This window comes from Prionailurus viverrinus, chromosome C1, assembly GCF_022837055.1.
Source record: "Prionailurus viverrinus isolate Anna chromosome C1, UM_Priviv_1.0, whole genome shotgun sequence".
Lineage (NCBI taxonomy): Eukaryota > Metazoa > Chordata > Mammalia > Carnivora > Felidae > Prionailurus > Prionailurus viverrinus.
The window spans coordinates 99,288,560-99,296,710 of NC_062568.1; the positions used below are offsets into that span (position 1 = coordinate 99,288,560).

The following is an 8,151-nucleotide window of genomic DNA, read 5'->3' on the forward strand; positions in this document are numbered from 1 at the left end:
TTTGGTGTTACTACTTATCTTCTCTCGTGGGAGGGCTTTTCCTGCCTTGCCAGCTTCCACTCCCTCCTCGCCTGCCTCCTGTCCTCCCACTGCCCCCACAGCCTCTGCCAACCAAGGTCACTGATGACCTCCTAATTGCCAGATCTGACAGGCACTTGGGGGTTCTTATTGTAGTTGTCTTCTCTGTGGCATCGGAGGAGGCTGACCCTGCCCGCCTGCTCTCCCGCTTCCTTGGCTCGTCCGGGCTCCGGACAGCTGCTATTCGGTGACCTCCGGGTTCCCATTCCCGTGTGCCTCTGTGGGCTGTGCCCCCTCAGCTCCTTGGGGAGTTCCCAGGGCTCTAGCTGTGCGCTCTCCTGGGGTGCAGGCATGCTCCCATGGCTTCCTCTGCCGCCTCTGAAAGCCCCCGGGACAGAGTCTGTGTTCCTAGATGCCTCGCCCTCCCCACCCTGCGGCTGGCCAGGCGCGCCGAACAGACACCTGGTCAGTCACCCAATGACGCAGGTTCCATTTGCTCCTTTGGTCCCATTCTACAGGTGAGTAAACTGAGATTTCTGTGAGGCCAGATACTTGCCCAAAGATGCTTAGGAAGAAACTGGTCAAAGGGGGATGTAGACTCAGGCCTGTGGCCCTGGGTATCCACCTGTTTCCTGAGACTGCCTCCCTCAAGGAGAAAGGATAGGGGGCCCCAGTGAAACACAAACAAAAGATATAAAACCCTGTTGTTCAGGTCTGTGGTCCGTCATTAGGGCTTCCTCTCTCCAGTTTGCAGTTGAGAAGACAGAGGCTGGGTGAGTTAAATGACTTGCCCAAGGTGACACGACAGTCAGGCTTCAGAATCTGAACGCTGGAGGCAGGAGCTTGACTGGATATCCCAGCTCTAACATCAGCTGTGTGACCTTGAGTATATCACTTAGCCGCTCTGTGCCTCAGTCTCCTCGTGTGGATAAAGCTGATTATCATCCTCAAGTGGGGAACAAATTTGTATGTCCTGGTAGGTCACCATGAGGATTGAATGAGCTTAATTACTTAGAAGAGTCCCAAGTGTCATTCTGTCCCTCCAAAGCCCATTCCCTTCCCACACCCTGAGGAAGTTATGCTTTTTAAAATTTTCATGTTCTTCCTCATGCCATTCCCTTTGCCTGAAATGTTCTTCCTTCCTTATCCTTCTGGCCAGTTGAAGCTCGCGCTTTTAACACTCTGCCCAAATGTCCCCTCCCCCAGGCAGAAAAGCGTTCCTTCTGTCATAGCCCCTATGGGGCCAGGTCACAGGGATGCCTTCAGCTGCAAGATGCGGAAACCCCAAACGAGCAGGCTTAAGCGGTGGGGTGATCTGGGTCTCACAGAACTGTAGGCCCAGGGGCGGGGCCTTTGGGGAAGGCTCAGCACCTGTTCTCCACAGCAATCTTGGCTCTGCTTCCTCTGTGGGCAGACAGCCTCTCTGGGCAGGGAACGAGACGGCTCTGGGCTCACGCCCCTCCAGGACGGCGGCCGGAAGAGGAGGCAGAGGGTCGATCCTGGACGCTCTCTGGACGAGAGAGAAACCGTGGTCCCGGAGCCCCCAGAAACCTCTATTCCAGCTTTGGCGACCCACATCCGATCACCAGCCAGGAGCGGGTGCCACCACGACGGGGGCGGCAGTCGGGGCTACCCCTGGGGGAGGAACACCGGGCAGCTGGTGGGGTGGTGGGTCGTGGGTCCCGGATCAGGGCGCTGGTAGGAGGGAGGACGTGACCAGGCTGGGCAGACGGGCGATGAACGGGGGCAGGGTCATTGAACCGTCTTGCTCAGGAACGGTGGGCACGGCCCGTCTTTTCCTCCCTGTACCCCTGGCCCGGCACACCTACTACTCACTTGGTAAGTGCCTGTGGAGTAGACCAACGATGCTCTCGTGGTGCACGGCTGTCAACCATTCACTCACCCACTCGTTCGTGCCTTCATAGCTGGGAGCCCTTTCTTCAGACGGAATACCTGGCAGGAGCCAAAGATGAGGAACATACTTGATGGACCAGCTTTGAGGTCTCTGCACAGCACGCCCTTCCTTCCCCAGGTGCGCCCGGGGGTCCTGAGACAGGGTATTCATTCCACGTGAGCAAGGCGATGCCATAGAATTCTTGGTGGCCCTCGCTGGCTCAGATCCCTTCTGCTTGACGTCAGCTGAGAGCACCGAGCCCAGAGGTGGCCACGTGACTGTGGCAGAGGACGTGGGTGCCAGCGGGTGTCCGGTCAATACCCCATTGGATGACAAATGGAACGGGCTTTGCTCTTCCTTGGGCTGGGGGAGGAACAGCCTCCAGGGAGCTGCAGCTTGGCCGTAACTCTGCTCTGCTTGCCCAGAGGCTGACACTGAGGCTGTGGCTCCCAGGCCGTTCTGTCCTCTGCCCCGGGCCCAGCCTCTCGCGCGAGGTGTCGCGGCTACGCAGATGTCTGAGGAAATGGCTCTTGGGCGGGAAGTCACGGCCGGGGCCCGTGCGTCTGGGCCAGACTTGAGAAGCTCTGTCTGCTTCTTATGTTTTATCACCTCCTTCTGACGTCAGGCTTTCCTGACGTTTATTGTCCCCTTTAGGGCCCTTGGAGGGCTCATCTGGACTCAGCAAGTCTTGTGAGAGAAGGGGATGCAGTTGAAGCCGGCAGGTCTGGAGGGCCGAGGGTGGAGGGGAGCTGTCCCCGACCCAAGGCATGGCAGTGCCCCCAGGTTTTCCCTGCAGACACGATCCGGATAGGAGTCGGGCCCTGCCTGGGGCCGGGGTCCCTCCCAGGCTTCTCAGCTGGAGGGAAGGGGGTGCTGTGGGGAGACTTACTATGTTGGGGTGTCGCCTCTCCAGGACGGATGATTTGAGGACGGGTCCTGGGTCTGTAGGCCCTGTTGATGGGGTAGTGACTGATCATTCTTTTCCTACCTGTTAGGCACACGGGTGTTTATTTTCTTTATCATCTCACAAATAAGATAATTGGAAAAGAGTTCTTCATTGCTCTCGAGAGAGAGTTAAAACGCCAAGAGGCTCTAACTCTTCCCCTCTACCTCTCTTCCCTTTGGCAGAAGCTGCTAGTTTCATACCTCATATTTATTCTCCATATCTTTTTTTTTCCTCACGGAAACCTGATTTTACTCAGATGGCAAAGTCCCCAACTCAAGGACCGCGTCCCTTAACCCTGTCTACAGCCAGTATTGACCAAGGAGACCTGGACAAAAGTTGTTGAGTGGGAAGGCACGCTCTTTAGTGCATCGTCTCTCCTTTCCACCGCAATTCTTTCTGCTTCCTGCCCAGAATGAAGACTTGATGGCTGGAGCTCCAGTGGCTATTTTGGAACACGTGGCCCACTTAAGGGTAGACGGTGCACCAAAGTGGCAGAGCAGAAAGATGGAAGTCTGAGTTGCTGAGGACTTTAAGGAGCTTCCCAATCATTGCTGGACTTCTTTATATGAGAGAAAAGTAAAAGTCTATCTTGTTTAAGCCACTTGTGTGTGTTTTCTCTTTGTGGTAGATCAATGACGAAAATACGTAGATCATACATTTCTTCCTATACAGACACTCTTTGCGGAGTGACTTTGTAGTTCCCCCATCAGAGACGGAGCTGGTTTCCTCACCATCTGAATCTGGCCTGGCCTTGTGACTTGCTCTGGCCAACAGAACATGGCAGAAGTGACTGTGAAACGGGTCCAGACCTCGGTCCCAGGAAGTTTCGCATGCTCCCGCTCACTTTCTTGGAACCCTGCGCAGCTGGTCTGCTGGACGACGAGAGACGCACGGCTCAGTCCCCATCATTGTCCTAGCTGACCACCAGCCGACCTCAGACATGTGAGAGGTGTCATCCTAGACCGGCCAGCCCCCCACTGACCCATCTCTGATGCATGAACCACCCAGCCAAGATCAGCCTCCAGCCTGCCGAGACCGCAAGAACCTTCCAGCTAAGCCAGGCTTAAATTGCTGACCTGCATGATGTCGAGCTGAGTAAATGGCTGCTGTTTGAAGCCTCTAAGTTTCGGGGTGGTTTGTTACACATCATTAGCTAAACGATGCACTCGTATCCACCAAACGGAGCCATCACAGAGACTTTGAAATATTAAAAAGGCAGCCATATTTGCCACCTTATTCTTACCACCAGGCCTCCAGGTTACATTTTCCCTTTGCATCTATTTTCCTCCTTTTCCACTTCCAGTCTATTCGTTGCATCCCAGAATCTTAGTGTTGGGATGGGCCTTCTCCTTGAGTTTGATTTTCTGCTCACCCACCGGAGGGCAAGTTACTCGCACACACTGTCGTGTCACGTTGTATGTCTCCGACACCTAGGGGCTTCCCTACAGGTCCCGGCACATTGAGGAGGTGTTGGAAATAGGTCCGCTTGCCTGAGAACCTGGCATCTAAGTTCTAGAAGGCCCCCCCATCCAGTCAAGGTCTGGCAAAATCGAAGACCCACAGGGACTGGCAGGATGGACACAGAAGCCTGGGGTGGGCCCTAGGGAGGGGTGGGGACTTCAGGGAGATGTGCGAGCCCCTCTACGGTGGACAGCTGCTACTCACCTGCAGATTGGGGCCTGGTTGTTAGATTTCCAACAACCTCCTGATTTTTAAATGTTGGCAACTAATTTGATTAAAAAAATTTTTTTTTTATTTTTGAGAGAGTGAGTGAGCACGAGAGAGGGACAGAGGGAGAGAGAGAGAGAGAGAGAGAGAGAGAGAGAGACTCCCAAGCAGGCTTCACACTCAGAGCTGAGCCCAATGCGGGGCTTGATCCCACAACCCTGGGATCGTGACCTGAGCTGAAATCAAGAGCTGGATGCTCAAAGGACTGAGCCCCCCAGGCGCCCCAAGATATTTAAAACTTCACTTGTGGACCGGTATTGTAGGGACCAAGCACAACATACCTGAGGGCCAAATTCTGCCTTTAGGTCCCCAGTGGGTGACCTCGGATCTGGTGTCACCCCCACCACCGACACAGGTGTCCCAGGCTTTGTTGCTCGGTGGTCCTGGTTGCTGGCATCCGCCCTCCCAGATGACAGGTCCTGGGCTGAACGGACACCCGCGCCTTTCGAGGGCCCACCGTGGGCCTCGAACTTCTCTGAGCCTCCTCTTGGCTAGAAAATTCTTTCTGAAGAGGTGTCCCTGGCAGTCCGCAGCCTTCATCTCCTTTGCGACTTCCCTCTTGGAACGAACCTTGGGCTCCAGAGTGCGTCTTACCTCTCCCTTCCATTCCCCAAATCGCCCCACCTCAAGTACCCAAAGCTGTAGAGTCTGACAGACCCAGGTTCAGAGTCCAGCTCTGTGTCCTCTTGGGATGTTGCTTAACCATGTCTGAGACAGTCGGGACAGTGAGCCGACACAGGCCGTGTGCCAGCGCAGGGTCCAGCTCGAAGTAGGGGTCCCTTGGGGGTTTGCTAGACAGGCAGCAACTGTCTGGGGAGGCTGAAGAGTGGGGTGTAGGGGGCGTTCTCAGGTATCGATCTCTGTCCTCGGGCATCAGGGTACCAGAACCCTCTCCCCGTCCCCAGCCTGCAGACATTTCCTTCTTCTCAGGGTCATTCTTGCCACGTGTGGATGCACGTGTGGATGTGTATATGCTCGTGCATGTATATGTGTGTGTGTGTGTGTGTGTGTGTGTACGCACATCTGGTGACAGCACGGCCCTGGCCACTTTTAGGTCTTATTACTTTAAAGAGCTGTGGATGACTGTGGCTGAATTGCAAATCCAGAAAATTCTTTCAGGGTGGCCTGTGCCGTCCCATCTTGGGCTTCTCTCTCTCCTGAGACTCCTCTATTCTGAGCCAGGCAGGAGTCACCAAAGGACCTGATCCCTTGGCCTCTTTTCTTAGTCTGGTGGGGAACCCAGGGCACCTGGGTTTCAGTGCTGGGTCTGCCCCTTTCTGTTTGAGACCTGAACAACTCTGTCCACCTCCCCGAGCCTGCCTTTTCTCAGCTCTACCAAAAGGGTGGTGAACCATGAAATAAATAATGGCCCTCTCGCAGGGTTGTTGGGATACGGAGGAAGGGTGTGCGTAAATCACTTAGCACAGCACCTGGCCCGCCGTGAGACCGCTGCTGGGGTCCCCTCCCATCCTGCATCTCAGCGGGGCCTTGGGAAGGCCCGTGGCAGGCTTGGGGGAGGGGAAGGATGTTTCTGGGAGCCTTCAAATCATTCTCCAGAGGCGGCTGCCCGTGCATAAGGTTGCAGCTGACGCAGAGCCACGAGCAGGGGGGGCTCTGAGCGAGCTCTGGAGGTGCCGGCACCCACCCACTCTCTCACGCACACACTCGGGGCACTTGGGGAGTGCTGATGGAGGGCGGGGCTGTGTGCACACGCTTGGATGCTTGCACGTGTGTGCTCAAGAGTGTAGACTAAACTCGCAGAAGTTTGCTGTGCTGGTCGGTGCCCACGCCAACACCCAAACCAGTCTCATCGGAGGCAGGGCAGACCACACTTTCCCTGGTCTTCCTTGTAGCCATCTCTGAGAGGCCTTGCCACCCATGGGGGCACCGAGGAGGACAGGGGCTCACAACCCAGCTATGGATCGTCCCATCCAGCTGCCACTTTTTCTTTCTCAGGGAGTCAGTGACGGATGGGGGACAGTTGCCATGGCGGGGTTGGGGGGGCAGAAAGGGCAGGGGAGTGTTCTGGAGCTCTGAAGGCTGCTTTCAGCTCTGACACCGGCCTTGTGGTGGCCTTAGCCTCAGTTTTCCCAATTGTCGAGTGGGGTTGATGGCCCAGGCTGCTGACCTCTCAGGGCTGTTGTCGGGAGTGGGTTGTGCACAGGGAGCCCTCTGTGAAGGATACTTCTTAGGATATGGAGATGGAAAGAATTCTCCTCTGCCTTCCCCTGCCCTGGCTGGGCCAGGGGTGATGTAGGGAAGTCAAGGAGGAAGGACCTCCTCCTCTCCTGGTCCCGAGGCTGGCAGGGTGCAGCTGTTGGTGAAGGCCCTGGTCGCACAGAGGGTTGGGGCTGACCCCTTGCTGGCTGGGAGCGATCCCAGTGCTCTGCTCGGGAACTATTCACAGAAGCTTAGGTGACCCTAAGGGAGGGCCAAGGGGCTATGGGAGGGCCACAGCCAGCCTCTGCTGCCCCATGTCAAGAGGGGCATTGGAGTCTTGGAGCCGTTAGGAGGCTCCCATAGCCTCGTGAGGATTAGGGTGCAGGGGGTGGCAGCGTGTGGGATGACAGTCCTTGCTCTAAACCCTGCTGACCCCGGGGGTGCCATTTTCAGGCACAGAGCCTGGGCAGCCCTTGAATTGATTTATTCCGTATACTTGCCTTGGCCCACAGAGGGATCTGAGGAAGGTCACCTGGGCAAAGACTCACAAATGCTAGGCAATTCAATATGTCCTCCCGGCAGGCTCTCTCCGTGGTTCCCAGCCTGTGAGGGACACAATAGTTACTAACCCGCACGGCAGCTGAGTCATCATCCACAAGTTCATTTATGCCTCCAGGGTGGTTCTGATCACTGCCTGGCGAGGTGGTCTTACTCTCCGGAGCCCCCGAGGGGCTCTCTGGGGCAGTGGCCCCCAGGACACTCCTGTGGGTTGCTCTAGGGCCCCTCCTCTCCTCAGTCCCAGTGCCCTGCTCAGAGCCTGGCGTAGGCTGGAACTTGGTGAGGGGCGGGGACGTCATGTTAAATGGATGGGGGACATGAGGGGAGACAAGCGGCTGCAGAGAGGCCCCATCTGCCTCCCCGACGCTGGCCGCCTGGCTTGAGAGCTGCTCACAACTGACTCAAGCTCAAATGTGTGGGACTTACTCTTTCCTTCGGTCCAGTGGGATTGGATGGAGTATGCAGGGCAAAACTTCACTGGACAGGAGGAGCCTGGGACGGGGGAGCAGCAGACACCCTGAGTGCTGGTTATAAAACGTTTAGGGTGGTGAGACATCCCTCAAAACAGCAGGTGAGGTTTCCCGAGCAGGAGAACTCCAGAGGTGAGATCAAGGCCTAGGCTGAGTGACCTTGGGCAAACCATGTAACCTGTCGGAGCCTCAGTTTCCCATCTGTAAAATGGGCACTCTAGCAGTGCCTCACCCTTAGCTGGCTGTGAAGATTAACTGAAATAACATAGAAAAGCAGCCCGAACAGGGCCCAGTGTATAGCAAGTGAATATTAGCTATTTCTATCATTCATTCATTCATTCATTCATTCACTGCCACAAGTATTTATCAAGTACAGA

General features: G+C 55.8%; 1 long non-coding RNA gene across 1 annotated transcript; it reads left to right on the forward strand.

The window, feature by feature from the left end:
• The first annotated feature begins 451 nt into the window (after positions 1–451).
• On the forward strand, positions 452–3,390 carry LOC125171866 (uncharacterized). Its single transcript, XR_007154456.1, has 3 exons — positions 452–536; positions 1,944–2,050; positions 3,115–3,390. It is a non-coding gene; the product is annotated as an uncharacterized LOC125171866 (long non-coding RNA).
• The last annotated feature ends 4,761 nt before the right edge of the window (positions 3,391–8,151 follow it).